A 16,846-nucleotide genomic window follows, 5' to 3' on the forward strand; every position below is an offset into this window, starting at 1 on the left:
CTGTTATCTTATCCGGGAATATCGAGAAAGTACTACACCAGGCCTGACTGGACTTAACTGTAGTAGACAACGGATGGGTAAGTAGTATCACCAGCAGACAGGTAAGTGCCTTTAATGATATAGACAATGTCCCCTTAATTGCTACCATTCCTCTCTGTTTCTGCTGTCTTAACACTAAAACTAGTTGTGTAGGGAGATTTTGCTCCAAAAACGTCATTAGAGTTATCAAACCCTGTGTAATTAAAAAATCAAAGAAAAATGTGCACGGTCAAAACCCTGATAATTTAATTTACATAGACCTTAAAAAGACCAAACACATAGTGTAACTAGCAGAAAATTAAACCTTGCTCTACTCAATGTAAGGTCACTAAATAACAAAACCCTGCTGATTCAAGATCCTATTAAGGAGCATAAGCTAGATTTTATGTTTCTGTCAGAAACATGGCTTAGTGATAATGGCACAGCAGCTCTACTTGAAGCTGCTCCTGAAAAGTACAGATTTATGCATACAGTAAGATAGGGCAGACGAGGAGGAGGAGTGGCCTGCATTTATAATAGTGACTTTATCTGCAAAAGTATCTCTACTGGTGAATTCATGTCTTTTGAGTAGGTCAACTTTTTTAACGATACACCTGTGTTAATAATTTACATAATATACAGACTTCCAAAGCAAAATAGTAAATTTATGTCAAATTGTGGAATTATTATCAGTAGCGTCCACAAACTACGAGAAGATTCTTCTGTCTGGGGACTTTAACTTACATATCGATGGTCCGGTCCTTCAGATAATAATTCATTAGAATTCATTAAACTTCTAGAGACATTTGATTTGAAGCAGCAAGTGGGCAGCTCTACCCACAAGCTAGGTCATATCCTGGATCTGGTCATCACTAAAGGTTTAAACACAAAGTTGTCTCAAATCTCGGATGTTTTCTTATCAAATCACTTCAGTATTTTCTTTCAAATCAATTTAGAAGTAAAGGACTACCTGAAAGTTACTTTAAAAAAATGTTACATTGACTCAGAAACAGTAGAAAAGTAGAGAACTGTTTATAATAGTTCAGCAAATATAGATACGATTCCATCCTGTAATGATCTAGTCTCCAATCTAAGTGCTAGAAAGCCTTGACCTTCTCGCCCCAACAAAAAGGGATAAAAAGAAAAGCTTGCGTACTCTTAAAAATCCATGGATGAATGCGGAAATACGCCAGCTTAAGAGAAATTGTCGTAAATCCCCAGAGAGGAAAACTAAACTGCAGATACACTATGATATTCTCAAAGAGCAGATCTCAGTCTATAATAATGCTATGAAAATATCCAGACAGTTATTTCTCTCTAGTGTAATGAATAGACACAAAAATAATACCAAAATCCTTTTTTCCACCATAGACCAACTAATTAACCCTAACTTGTCTGCTAGTGCATTTAATGATGATTTATCTTCTAAAATCTGTTCGCAATTCACTTCCAAAATAAAACAGACCTGATGCGACAGGGTGTAGCTCAGCAGACTCAAACAAGCTCCTATAACGTTCCTGATAAGCCACCTACATCAGTAATGACATCTTCTTCTGTTATCAACTATGAGGAGCTCACAACTATTTCAAACAAACTCAAAGTTCATCCACATGTGATCTTGACCCTGTTCCTACTTCATTCCTTAAGATGGTTTTTGATTGTGTGCACAATGATGTTTTAACTATTGTAAATTGTTCTCTGTCAACAGGTGTTTTTCCAGATGCTTTCAAAACTGCCCTGGTGAAGCCTCTGCTAAAAAAGAGTAGCATGGATCCTTCCATACTAAATAATTTTAGACCAATTTCAAACCTACCTTTTCTAAGTAAAGTCTTAGAAAAAGTTGTTTTCAAAAACTAAATACGTATCTAATATCAAACAATTTATATGAGAAGTTTGTCAGGTTTTCGTTCTAACCATAGTACAGAGACAGCATTGACTCGCGTTATGAATGACCTCAGGCTCAGCACTGATGCACAAAATCCTTCTATTTTGGTTTTATTAGATCTTAGTGCAGCCTTTGATACTGTTGACCACAAGATTTTACTCCAGCGTCTTGAATGCTGGGTCGGCCTCTCGGGCCGTTTTAGAATGGTTTAAATCATATTTAAGTAATAGGCAGTTCATGGTTTCACTTGGAAATCATTCATCAAAATGATTTGCTGTTTCTTGTGGAGTCCCCCAAGGTTCAGTCTTAGGGCCTTTGCTTTTCTCTTTGTACATGCTACCCCTAGGTGATGTTATTAGCAAGCATAGTATACATTTTCATAGCTATGCTGATGACACCCAGCTATACATTTCTATTCCTTCTGAAGATCAAGACTCTGTAGACAGACTAACCAGCTGTGTGTCAGATATTTCTCAGTGGATGTTGCAAAATTTTCAACAATTAAATCATGAAAAAACTGAATTACTGATCGTTGGTACAGAAACTCAAAGAAAAATGATTTTTGAGAAACTTGGTTCTTTAGCTTCATCTACCAGACCTGAAGTATGAAACTTGGGTGTGATCTTAGACTCTGAGTTCTGTTTTACCCTGCATGTAAACACGGTCACTAAAGTAGCTTTTTATCATTTAAGAAATATCACTGAAGTTTGGCCTTTTCTATCTCAGAGCGACACAGAGAAACTTGTTCATGCATTTGTTACAAGCAGACTTAACTACTATAATGCTCTTCTTACTGGACTTCCTAAGAAAACTATACATCCCTTACAACTCGTACAAAATGCAGCAGCGTGCATTCTAACAAAAACAAAAAAGAGAGATATCACTCCTGTTTTGAAAGAACTGCACTGGCTGCCTGTGTCATTCAGGATAGATTTCAAGGTTCTGCTACTAGTTTTTAAAGCTCAAAACAACCTAGCACCTGCTTACATCACAGAGTGTCTGTCTGTTTATGTTCCGGCACGTAATCTAAGATCTGCAGATAGTGGCCTTCTACAAATATCCTCTGTAAAACACAGAACACATGGAGAGGCCTCTTTCAGTTATTATGCTTCTTAACTGTGGAACTCAATTCCACCTTTTATTAGACAGTCAAGCTCAGTGCTCACTTTTAAGAAGCACCTAAAAACGTATCTCTTTAAATTAGCGTTTAACTAAAACTGAATGCCTCGTGGTGTTTATCTTGTAATTTAATCTTCATTTTCTTCTGATTCTAATTAAATACTAATGATCTCTTCTATAACTATATTTTATCACCTGTCTGTAAAGCACTTTGAGCTGCCACCAGCATGAAGAGTGCTATATAAATAAAAGTATTATTATTATTATTATTATTATTATAGTTGGGTTCTCTGAAGCCCAGGCCCAGGGCCTTGTTCTCAAGCTTCTCTCGTTTAGCTATGAAAGACTAAAGTCTAGGATTAGTTTTCTAAGGCTCAGGTCATTAGCCCACTAACAATCAACCAAACTTTAAGACAGGCATAGTAATGTTAAAATGAAAGGCCTAACATCCAGGCAACATCCAGGCAAAGGAGCTCTGAGGTCAGGTCCCAGCATTATATCACTAACACAAAATGCCAAGACCCACCCTGCTTAGAATAAGAATTATAATATTTAAATGGTAATTTGGAGGCTAATGCCCAGGATGTTTTAACTTCTGAACTCAGGCCAGCAATGAAAAGAAACTGCAATGAAATCCCTGAGGCAACGCCAAATATGAGCCATTTCATGTTGAAAGAGTAAAATGGGACATGAGCTCTCATCCACAGGCCCAGAGGCCTCTTATCAATTACATTAGAATAATGAATTAAAATTGTGGAGAGAATTCTGTAGCCCAGGTCTGGAAGACCAACAAAACTTACCAAGATTAAAAGAATTAAAACCCTCATTTGACTGCAGAAGACTTTCAGAAAATTTAACAGACTCCAGAGTGGTGGTGCACTTTTCTACTGAACAGTGACATCCGCACAAATATGATCTTCATGGAAGAGTAAATCAGCAGAAAATCTTTCCTGCACCCTCAACACAGAATTCAGCATCAGAAGATCGCAAAGGAACATCTAAACAAACCTGATGCATTTTGGAAATAAGTCCTACAGACTGATAAAGTTAAAATAGAATTTTTGGCCACAGTAAGCAAAGATATATTTTAGGGTTGGGCGGTAAGATGGTAATACAGTATACCGCACAAGGTAAAAATAATGACTATTTTAGAATGATGATGTTAAATATCTATTCCACCTCTGAAAGGATAAACACATTCCTCCCAATTCTGTTTCAAAAGGCACACTAATTGGTGTTGATAACAGAAAGAGGGAGGAAATCAAAGCTAGAATTAAAAACAGCACAGACCTACGTATCAGACCTATGTATCAGAACCACACAGTCTCTGCACACACCACAGAACACATTCGATTTCAGCTTTCACTCCAACTGTTATCACTCAACTTTGCACTGTCCCTTAAACAGGTGCTCTTCTTTTGCTCTCGCAAACATTTCCTTCATCTAAATTTGTGTCAACAGCACCAATTTTCAGAATCAAACCTATACTGTGACGGGTGGCACTGTTCGGGTCTGTAGCCTGCTCTCTGAGCTAACGTTAGGGTTATCAGGCTACAGATCCAAACACTACAGAACAGGTTCAATTCTGCCTTTTTGTCTCTTCAATGGTTGCTCGACTTCAATCTCTCAGATTTAAATCTTTATTTTTATCATCATTATCTAAACCTTCATCAGCTTTAGATAACCAGTATCTAATATGTGCTAATAAAGACATCTCTCCTAGTTAGCACTGACTTACCAATTGCTCGATAGATGGTTTGATATTTATTAAGTGATGGCTTGAAAATCATACGCTATGTTCATTTTTTTGGTTACCATGTAAAGCACTACTTTTTTGATTTTAGAATAATACTGGACAAGACAACAAAAAGCATGACATGGCTCTCAGTCCCCCAATCTAAACATCATTGAAAATCTATGGATACACGTCTAGCAGAGCACGCAAGGCAGCCAAAGAATCTCACAGAACTAGAATTCTTTTGCTTTGCAAGGATGAATGGGCCAAAATCCCCCAAACAAGAAATGAAAGACTTTTCGCTGGAAAACGTTTATAAGATGTGATACTTGCCAAATAGGATGTTACTAAGTACTGACCATGAAGGGCACCCATGTCTCGGACTCTTTTCCTTTTTTGTTGTTTTGAAATTGTTGACTGAAATAAAAAAGCAATCTTGCTTAGAGTATTTAAGAAGTGTGTAATTTTTAACTTGATGCCTTTTGTAAATCAGGTCAACTTTTACTCACTTTGCCAGTCACAGTAACAGAACTTTTGACCAGGGGTGCCCAAACTTTTGCATGTCATTATATCTTTATTCTATCTACAGTTGTTATTTATTATTACTACAACGAATATGTATGCTCTTTGAAAAATGTAGTTTAAAGCCCTATCAAGCTAGATTAGTTTTACCTAGGGAGGTACAGTTATTTGAGTGATTACCAACTAGATATGTGATTATTACCAAGCATTGAATCTGCTATGTCTATAGTTTTTACAAGTCTGCTAAGTAATAATTTTAGAATGCATTAATTTGCCAAACTTGGAAGCTCCCACAGTAATATTAGTCCTGTTTGAATCAACATCAGTAACATAACAAAACGGGTTAAGAAAACAACACCAATTTTTTCTCTTTTTTTGCGACTTGGAGACAAGGCTAATAGTTAAAACAGAGATTGATTTGACCCAATTCGTTATTCTTCAAGTTCATAACAGGACCACTGAAACCCACAACAATTTGGTGTCCATTCCCTCCCATACTGCATGATTATGCACCATAATTTCGAACTGCCACTGATAACGAGTGTTACCACACACTGAAATGAGATGTAAAGTCTCCTCCCATGTCCAGCGCTGCCTTTTGTTTTTGTGGCACCATATTTGTCATTTAGCCAAAGTGTCTTTCACACAACACCAGCCTAAATGACCACACAATGATGTTCCAGTCCAGGCCATTTGGGGAAATTACACAAATCCTTTATCCTGTACAAATAAGCCAGTCAAATCACACACAAATTACATTACTGGGCCTCCTCTGGAAAATGAATCCAACTTGAATAGGGCTTAAAAGAGCAAATTAAATTTTACTGATATTTCACTGAAAGTTTGGTTTTGTTTTTCATGTATATTGTGGAGAAAGGACACCCACAGTTTCTTGGCTGTGCCTGTGATGTAAACTACTTTTCAATTGTTTTAATTGTTTTGGTAAACAAACTGCACTAAAAAATTAGCAAATAAGAGAAGTCATTGTTTTCTTTAATGCCCTGCGATGGACTGGCGACCTGTCCAGGGTGTATCCTGCCTTCCGCCCGATGACAGCTGGGATAGGCTCCACCACCCCACCGTGACCCAGAAGGATAAGCGGTTTAGGTGATGTGTGTGTGTTTTCTTTAATTAGGTTCCGCGCTACATTTTGTTCGGATCAAAAGAAAAAAGCCTGTGAAGTGAGTCAAACCTAACTTTATCACTTGTTGCCCACACTTGTTAGGAGAACACCAGCTGACATCACAGATTACCTGGTAGTGTGTACTCAGACAGTGAGTCGAGCTCTTCTGTGCTCAGTGATTCAGTCCTGACTCTCCTCGGAGCATCTCCAGTTTCAGAACTAAATGAGATGAGAGACTCCATGGCCTGTGTAGAACTCTCACTCTGCCCCAGCACAGAGAAGGCATCCACCTGAGTATGGAGGCTGACCACGGAGCCAAAATAAGGGGGCATGAGCTGGGAGGAAGAGGCTGGGAGTCCAGAGGGGTAGGGAGGATGTAGTCCTACTGTCGTGTTTGGTAGGCTTGGCCTTAAATGTTACTGCTTTTTATGTATTTAGAAAAAAATCTGTATTAGTCACAATATATAGAATCAAAGGGCCAAAACAAGAAGTTTTAGAAGAGTCTCCTTTTGTCAATGGACAAAGCTGTAATTGTAAGTAATTTTAATGTTCAAAAAGGGATAGAAAGTGTGCCTTTATATATGCACTCCAGCAGCAAATACTTGAATGTCTGACGTCATTCGAAATTACATCAGTTGTTGGGGCGTGTCTTTAATACAGTGCAGTGTGATGTGTAATATTTAATATTCATAACTTAAAGGGGATGGTTTCCTAAAACCTGGAGAAACTACTACTCTAAATATGCAGGGGAGAATTTATTTCCTATGCTTTACATATTTGAGCATATGGACCACAGAGTTAAGGAGAAAGTGCAACTGTTGTTGAGATAGCAGGAAATTAACAGAATGTCAAAATTAATCTTGGTATTTTCCAATCATTTTATTAACTCTTTAGTTTATGCTGTGAACCAGATATACTTGAAGATCTGGCAGTTATACATCATAATGCTTAATACAAAAACCTTGAAAGTTACTTAATAAACCCCAATGCATGCAGTTTTACTGTGACTATTTTGGAAAGGTCTGAATCTGAAGCCTGTTTCTCAATATTATTGAACAAGCCTGTTAGCCTATTGGCTACCTGCTGGCCTCGTCTAGTTAATGCAAAATGTAATTCAGTTATGGAGAATATAAAGTGTAAACCAGTTAAGGGAGAGTGCAACAGCAATGGATGCTTTTCAGCTGGCAGTTCTTCGCTTAGTTGCATTTTCCAGGGTCTGGGAATATGTCCTATGCAGTGTCTTATGAATGATACTAAAATTGTGGCTGATAGACAAAGCAAATTCAGACAGAGGCTTTGCTACCTAAACTAGTGAGGTAATGGATATGCTAATGTATCTTTCTGGCGATTGGGCATGATTTTAGCGCCTTTAGCGAACATGTCCCCAGCGTTTCAGCAGAGAATACTGCTTATTTTGTTCACTATTTTGAAACCTAATTTTATACCTAATATTCTTGGCAATTTTTAATTGTTAATAACATTTATGTCTGCTTTACACTGACTTTAATACTCATTTGGGAACTCAGAACACTAACTAATCCAAACAGAATTTTTTGCCATTCTTCTGTTATACATATTTTCAGCAGCGCAGCTTTATGGGACATTCATTGATATATTTTGAGTGTATTATAATGCCCCACACATTCTCAACAGGAGATAGTTCTGGATGCAGGCAGGCCAGTCTAACACCCACACTCTGATTACGCTGCCATGCTATTGTAAAATGGGCAGAATGTGACACGGTGTGGTCATATTGAAATAAGCATGGACTTCCCTGAAAAAGACCAAATGTGTTCAGCGCTAATTCCCAGATGTGCCAGTTACCCATTAAGAACATGACATGACAGACCCTAGCTTTTGAACTTAACAATGGTAGCAATTTGGTTGGTCCTTTTCTTCTCTGGCCGGGAGAACATGACATCCGTTATTTCCATAAACAATCTGAAAAACTGACTAGTCAGACGACAACAGACATTTCCATGGTCTATCAGTTAATTTCAACCAAGATTAAGCCCAGATAAGTCTGCTGCATTTCTAGAAGCTGTTGACATATGGCTTCTGCTGTAAATAGCACAGTCTTAACTTGCATTGAATGCAGCAAACAGTGTTTATTGACAACACACTGTCAAAGTATTCCTGAGCACCTGCAGTAATATTCATCACAGAAGCATGCCAGTTTTTCATGCAATGCCGAAGTCATGGGCATTAAGTTGTAGTTTTTGGCCTTGCCATTTACACACAGATATTTTTCTAGATTCCTCAAATCTTTTGATGATGATATGCCCTGATATACACTGTACAAAGGAGAACACCCAGAAGTGAAATATACTGGTTACAATGAGCTTTACACTAAGATGCTGTCTTCTAGACCAGGGGTTTTCAAACTTTTCCACCCCAAGGTCCACTAGTTTATAACTGTATAACATAACAGCCCACAAAAATACTAAATTGAACTTTTTTAAGTAGTTTTTTCTTCTTAATTACTCACACTGAAAACCTGTGAATTAGCACCTGAAAAGATCAGATCGTCAAATAACAAGAAAAAGAAAAAAAGGGAGATGTAGATGTGGACTGTGATTTGGAGCTGCAGTCCATCGTGTTTTCACAGCAAAAACTCTTGTGGCTCCCACAGGAGTAACTGTTTGGTCTGGAGTCTCTTTAGTTTTGATGGTTTAGCGCCTCATTTGAAGTAAACCACTCCCCACTCAGTGGGCTTTTCGATTAGCGTCGTCACAATCAACAATAATAATAATGATCCTTACATGATATAGTATATAAAGAAACAGACCGTAAATCACATTTTCATGGGACTGAACATTAAAGCTTTAACTTGGGTGACTAAACGTGTACAAAACTGAAACCGATGTTGAACGTGCTAATTTACACTGAAAAGACGTTTCCAGCACTCCATAAGCGCAGAAACATTTTAGAAAGACTAGAATGTCTATGCAGTATTGTCTTAACGTGAAGACATTATAATGATTATACATACACATTTCTGCCATAAAATACCCATTATATATGAAGAAACAGACCGTAAATTACATTTTCATGAGAATGAACACTAAAGCTTTAACTTCGGTGACTAAACATGGACACTACTGAAATCGTTGTTCTAGATGCTATGATCCACTGAAAAGGCGTTTACAGCACTCCATAAGCATTGAAAGGCCTTAGAAAGGCTAGAAACGCTATGCAGTATTCTCTTAAGGTGAAGACATTATAATGATTATAAACAGATATTTCTGCAATTAAATACCCTTTGTATGAAGAAACAGACACTAAATCAAATTTTCATGACAATGAACACTACAGCTTTAACTTGGGTGACTTATCGTGTACAATACCGAAATCATTGTCGTAGACGCTAATATCCACTAAAAAAGGCCTTTCCAGCACTCCATAAGCGCTGAAATGCTTTAGAAAGGCCAGAAACGCTATGCAGTATTATCTGAACATGGAAGACATTATAATGGTTATGAACAGACAATTCTGCCATAAAATAACCTTACACAACAAAGGAACTGTTGCACTCCACATGCGCTCAAACGCTTTAGAAACGCTATGCAGTATTCTCTTAACTTGAAGACATTATAATGATTATGAACAGACATTTCTGTTGGTGTGGTTATATGAGTTAAGATACACTGAAAAGACATTTTCTGCAGTCCACAAGCTCTCAAACGCTTTATCAAGGCGAGAAACACTATGGAGTATTGTCTTAACGTGAAGACGTTATAATGATAATAAACAGACATTTCTGCCATAAAATACCCTTTATATGTAATGAAACCGACCTAAAATCACATCAGTGTGGACGCTAATGTACACCGAAAAGGTGTTCCCAGCACTCCATAAGCGCTCAAACCCTTCATAAAAGCCAGAAGTGGTATGTAGTATTATTATAAAGACACTGAGCAGCCACATCGCGGCCACACCGCGTCCACTTTTATTAGCGGCCGCCACTGAGCAGCCACATCGCGGCCACTTTTACTAGCAGTCGCCATTGAGCAGCCACATCATGGCCACTTTTATTAGTAGCCGCCGCTGTGCAGCCACATAGCGTCCACATCACGGCCACTTCACGGCCACTTTTATTAGCGTCCGCTACTTTGCCTGCAGTGTTATTACCGGCTGGCTCTGCACCTGACACATTTATTCGCCACTTCTCCTGGGACATATTTCGTGGTAGCTGTCACGTCATCTGGACAGCTACGATGACAAGTCACATGAGCCACCATTATCTTAAGGGATTTGCCATGGGCTGTAGCGCTTAGTGTTTGGGGATAAGGAGATAAGGAATTACTGAAACCCGCTACAGTCCTTAATAAGTTGCATCCTACTAGCATTGCAGGCTATAACTTTTTTAGGAAGTAAATAAGAAAAAAATGTCTAAGTAAATAGTAACTCATCACACATGAATTTATCTAGCCTCACTAAAATGCTGTGTAGTTATGTTAGCCGTGTTATTTTGGTAGCGATGTGGCAATTTAAATTTACTTCGTCCTGTGATGGTTGTTGGGTTGATGGAACGATTTAAAAAAAAATTCTGATTTTTTTTTCCTTTTTCTATCGTTTCATTTGACTCATCGGTGAATTATCCAGCACTATGTTAACTTTATTTTTTGAAGTCCTTCTGCTTTTTTCAGGGGCATTTGTTCTGTCCTGTTCACAGAACTGCTCTGCCACCTGAGAAGTTCTGTGGATTGGTGTAGGGGGACCAAAGTCAGAAGCCCCATTCTCAAAAGGCTGAGACTGAGAATGAAGTGAGAGATTTAAAAGCATGAAAAAATACACGATACCTGTAAAAAGACATCGTAAAGAAATGTTGAATTTGCGTTATAGTTCTTAATCATTTAATATTAAATGAAATAATAAATATTGGGTATATACAATTATATTGAGTTATTGACAAATAAATAAATCCAAAGATATAAATGAGAAAATGTTAAAAAATTAAAAAGTAATAAAAAAAATAGTCATAGATAAAATAAATATATAATTCAGGTGTTCTTTATTTGACACTAACAAATATAATTTAATACAAGTGTTAAATACTTTGTAAACATTACTTATGTCCTAATAATATTGATGTTTATGGTTTATTAATGTTAATAAATGTAGTAATTAATTTTCACCAAGCATTACCAAAACAATTACAGCAAAAGAAGAAAGAAAGTAGGAAAGGAAATGCAAAATCTCCCATCAGCAACCATCACAGGACAAAGTAAATTTAAGTTGCCACATCGCTAAATATTCTCTGCACAAAACCAAAATAACCAGGCTAACATAACTACACATCATTTAATGAGGTTAGATAAATTCATGTGTGATGGGTTAATATTTACTTAGACATTTTTGTCCTATTTCCTAAAAAGGTTATAGCCTGCAATGCTTGTAGGATGCAACTTATTAAGGAATGTAGTGGGTTCCAGTAATTCCTTATCTTCAAAAATTCTCAAACACTAAGTGCCACAAACCTACAGCCCATGGCAAATCCCTTCAGATAATGGTGGCTCATGTGACTTCTCATCATAGCTGTGCAGATGAAGTGACTGCTACCACAAAATATGCCCCAGGAGAAGCGGCTAATAAATGTGTCCGATGCAGAGCTGGAAGTGGCAGCCGCTAATAAATGTGGCCGCTCAATGGTGGCTGCTAATAAAGTAGCCGCGAAGTGGCAACCGCTAATAAAAGTGGCCGTCAATGTGGCTGCTCAACGGCGACTGCTAATAAACATGGCTGCGTTATGGCCGCTCAGTGGCGGCCGCTAATAAAAGTGGCCATGCTGTGGTGGTGAAGTGGCCGCGATGTGGCTGCTCAATGGCGGCCGCTACTAAAAGTGGCCACGCCGTGGCGGCGAAGTGGCCGCGATGTGGCTGCTCAATGGCGGCCGCTAATAAAAGTGTCTGCTTTCTGCTGCCACAAAAGCGGCCACTTCTGCCTGTCACCAGGTATGCAGAGACACTCGTGCTACTGGACTGTCACCTGGGTGTTAGGTCTTTCCTTTCAACATTATTGTCTTTAAGTTTGGTTCAATGTTAGTGGGCTATGGACCAGAGCCTTAGAATTTAAATCGTAGACTTTAATCTTTCGTAGCTAAAAGAGAGAAGCTTGAGAACAAGATGCTGGGCCTTGGCTTCAGACAACCCAATAAAATATCTTAGTACTACTGTAAGGATTTTATGTTGGGGGAAATGATGTTAGGCTTTGGGTCCTGTTCAAATTTTTAATCGTCAGACACTAAATGCCTGGATCATGGGTACTTTAGTAATTTCATTACAATTTCTCATTAACCGTGGAGACTAGTCAGAGATTTATTATATTCTATTATATTCACAATTTCTTTGCAACCATCTGAATAGGCTGAGATTTTGGTTCAAAGACCCAATGACTCTAAATTCCCATTTCAATATTGTAGTCTTAAAGGTTATGTATTAGAGAGTGGGTCCATGACCTTTGGCTCAAACCTCAGATGTGAATGTTTTTTTTAAGCCTAAAATTCTGGGTCATGGTTATGAGGTCTTCTCTCCATAATTTTAACTACAATTTTAATTACCTATTCTGTTACAATATTAGAGAGGCCTCTGGGCATGTGTTTAAGAGTTCATCTCCCATCTTCCTCTTTCAAAATAAAATGGCTAACACTGGCTATTGGCTCAGAGATTTAACAGCAGTTTCTTTTCATCATTGCCCTCTGTTCAGAAGGGCAGATTACTATTCAAATATTATAGTTCCTATTCTAAGATGTTGGGTCTTGGCCTTATTCTATGGGATTTTGAATTAGTGATATGATGCTGTGACCTGGCTGGGTGTTAGGTCTTTCATTTCAACAATATTGTCCCTGTCTTAAAGTTTGCTTCTTTGTTAGTGGGCTCCGGACCATAGACTTAGAGATTAGCCTTCCATAGCTAAACAAGAGAAGCTTGAGAACAAGACCCTGGGCCTAGGCTTCAGAGAACCCAACAAAATTTCTTGGTACTACTGTAAGGATTTTATGTAGGGGGGCATGGTATTAGGCCTTGGCTCCTGCTCAAATTCTGACACAAAATGTCTGGGTCATGGGTACTTTTTCTAGGCTTTAGTAATGTAATTGCAATTTCTTATCAACCATGGAGACTAGTTATTGATTTATTATATTCTCTGTCCTTAATTGTTGGTTTTAGTTCCTAGGCCCTTGGCTGCTGCCTCAGAATCATGCCCCAGATTTCATTCTTTCGAGGTAAAATGGCATGGTAATGAGTATAACTGCCTTTGCCTGGGCCTCAGCCCTCCCTAAGAAATTTATTTGCTATGTTCTAAGGTGTCTCATGTTGGCAAGAGGACACTGGGCCTAGGCCTCAGAGCTCCCATTCCAAAAGTTGTTTTTTACTGTCTAAATGGCTGGCTCATTGGTAGCAGATCCTTGCCTGGGTTTCAGAGCTGCATTCACAATTTCTTTGCAACCATTTGAACAGGCTGGGATTTTGGTTCAAAGACCCAAGAACCCCAAGTTTCCATTTCAATATTGTAGTCACTATTCTTAAGGGTCATGTATTAGAGAGTGGGCTCATGACCTTTGACACAAAGCTCAGATTTTCGGTTTACTTATGTCTAAAAATGTGGGTCATGTTTACTAGATCCTTGGCCTGGGCTACAGAATTCTCTGCACATTTTTAATTTCCCATTCTACTGTAATTGATTAGAGGAATCTGTACCTGTGTATAAGAGCTAATGTCCAATCTTACTCTATCAAGAGAAAATGGCTGAAAGTGGGTATTGGCTCAGAGATTTCATTGCATATTTTTTTCACCGTTGGTCTCCGATCATAATTGCAGTTAAAAGACCCTGGCCTCCAAAAAACAACTCATATATTATAGTTGCTATTCTAAGAGGTTGGGTCGTGGCCATAGGCAAAGGGATTTTGTGTTGGTTATATGATGCTGGGACCTGCCCTCAGAGCTCCTATTCCAAAAATGTATTCTTTAGAGACCAAATGGCTGGCTCATGCTATTGGACATTTGCCTGGACACTTGAGTGTTAGGTCTTTCATTTGAACATTATTGTCCCTGTCTTAAGGTTTGATTCACTGACAGTGGGCTAAGGACCAGAGCCTTAAAACACAAATACTAGACTTTAATCTTTCATAGCTAAGTGAGAGAAGCTTGAGAAAAAGACCCTGAGCCTGGGCTTCAGAGAACCAAACAAAACCCGGGGCTTCATATCATTAACAAAAAATCCCTTATACAATAAAAGAAAAATAAGACCAAGACCCAACCTCCTAGAATAAGAACTATAATATTTGAATGCTAATTTGGAGACCAAAGCCCAGCATCTTTAACTTAACTTCTGAACTGAGGCCAACGAAGAAATTTAACTTTAATATCTGAGCCAATAACCAGTATGAGCCATTTCATTTTGAAAGAGTAAAATGGAACATGAGCTCTTAAACACAGGCCCACAGGCATATATCTCATAAAAATAGAACAGGGAATTAATTTTGTGAAGACCAGACTGAGTACTCATGACTCTTAGGTTTTAAAAACATTTAATCTGAGCTTTGAGCCAAAGGTCATGGGCCCACTATATAATACCCAACCCTTAAGAAGAGTGACTACAACATTGCAATGGGGGCTTGGAGTCGGTGGGTCTTTGAACCAAAATCCAAACCTGTTCCAATGGTTGAATACAAATTGTGAGTGGAGCTCTGAATCCTAGGCAAGGATATGCTACCAAAGACCAAGCCATTGAGACGGTAAAGAAGAGAATGTGGAATGGAACTCTGAGGCCTAGGCCCAGTGTCCTCTTGTGAACATAAAACACCTTTAAAATATAGCAAATAAATTTTATTGGGAGGGCAAAGGCCCAGGCCAAGGCCAAAGGTACTAAATGAACTATGAACTCCATGAACTAAAACCAGCACTTACACTTGGAAATTATAGTAAATTCCTGATTTGTATTCAGGGCTGATAAGAAATTGCGATGACATTACGAAAGCCCAAGAAAACAACCAGTACCCATGACCCAGATGTTTAGTGTCTAAAGATTAAAAATTTGAACAGCAGCCAAGGCCTAACATCATCTACCTACATAACCTACACAAAAACCTAGGCAAGAATCTACTACCAATGATGAAGTCATTGAGACTGCAAATAATAAAATTTGGAATGGAAGCTCTGAGGCCTAGGCCCAGTGTCCCCTCATGAACAACAAACACCTTAGAATATAGAAAATAATTTTTGAGGGGTGAACTAATGCCCAGGCCCAGGCCAAAGGTACCCTGCCTGATTGCCTCAAAATAATGAAATCTGAGGCATGATTCTGAGGCAAAGGCCAAAAGCCCAGGAACTAAAAACAGCACTTACAAATAGGGATTACAGTAAATCCCTGATCAGTCTTCACGGTTGATAAGAAATTGCAATGAAATTACTTAAGCCCAAGAAAAGAACAAGTACCCATGACCCAAATTTTTAGTGAATAAAGGTTAAAAATTTGAAGAGAAGTAAAGGCATAATATCATCTCTCCTGACACGAAATCCTTGGAATAGGACCAAGAAATTTTGTTTGGTTCTCTGAAGCACAGTCCTAGGCTCTTGTTCTCAAGCTTCTATTGTATAGCTAAGAAAGATTAAAGTCTAGGATTTGTGTTCTAAGACTCTGGTTTGTAGCCTAATAACAATAAAGTAAACCTTAAGACAGGGACAATAATGTTGAAAAGAAATACCTAACACCTAAGCAAACTTTCAGCAGTATGATCCAGCCATTTGGACTCTGAAGAATAAAATCTGGAATAGGAGCTCTGAGAACAAGTGCCAGAATTGTATCCCAAACACAAAATGCCTTAGAATAAGGCCTCTTGGAACAGGAATTATTATATTTGAATGCTAATTTGGAAGCCAAAGCCCAGGGTCTTATAACTGCACTTCTGAAATGAAGCCAGGGATGAAAAGAAATTGCAATGAAATCTGTGAGCCAAAATACCCAGTATGAGCCATGTCATTTTGAAAGAGTAAGATGGGACATGAGTTCTTAAACACAGGCTCAGAAACCTCAGTCCCATTACAATAGAATAGGGAATTAATTTTGTGAAGACAAAACCTAGTAAACATGACTCAGACTTTTAGGTTTAAAAACATTTAGTCTGAGCTTTAGGCCAAAGTTCATGTGGCCGTTACATAATAACCAAACCCTTAAGAACAGTGACTATAATATTGGAAAGGGGGCTTGGAGCTATAGAAAGGCTGGAAACGCTATGCAGTATTGTCTTAACGTGAACTCATTATAATGATTATAAACAAACATTTCTGCCATAAAATATCCTTTATATGTGTCGAAACAGATAGTAAATCACATTTTCTTAAGAAAAAATATGACTACTTTAACTTGGGTGACTACACCTGTACTATCATGAAGTCGTGGATTTAGGTGCTTCTACACACTGAAAAGGCGTTTCCAGCACTCCACA

At 38.2% G+C, this 16,846-nt stretch overlaps 1 long non-coding RNA gene across 4 annotated transcripts in view; it reads right to left on the minus strand.

The window, feature by feature from the left end:
- Positions 1-16,846, minus strand: part of LOC118800238 — a 34,495-nt gene that overhangs the window by 2,418 nt on the left and 15,231 nt on the right. The gene's annotated exons all lie outside the window — the stretch shown is intronic.

This window comes from Colossoma macropomum, unplaced genomic scaffold (genome assembly GCF_904425465.1).
Source record: "Colossoma macropomum unplaced genomic scaffold, Colossoma_macropomum, whole genome shotgun sequence".
NCBI classification, from domain to species: domain Eukaryota; kingdom Metazoa; phylum Chordata; class Actinopteri; order Characiformes; family Serrasalmidae; genus Colossoma; species Colossoma macropomum.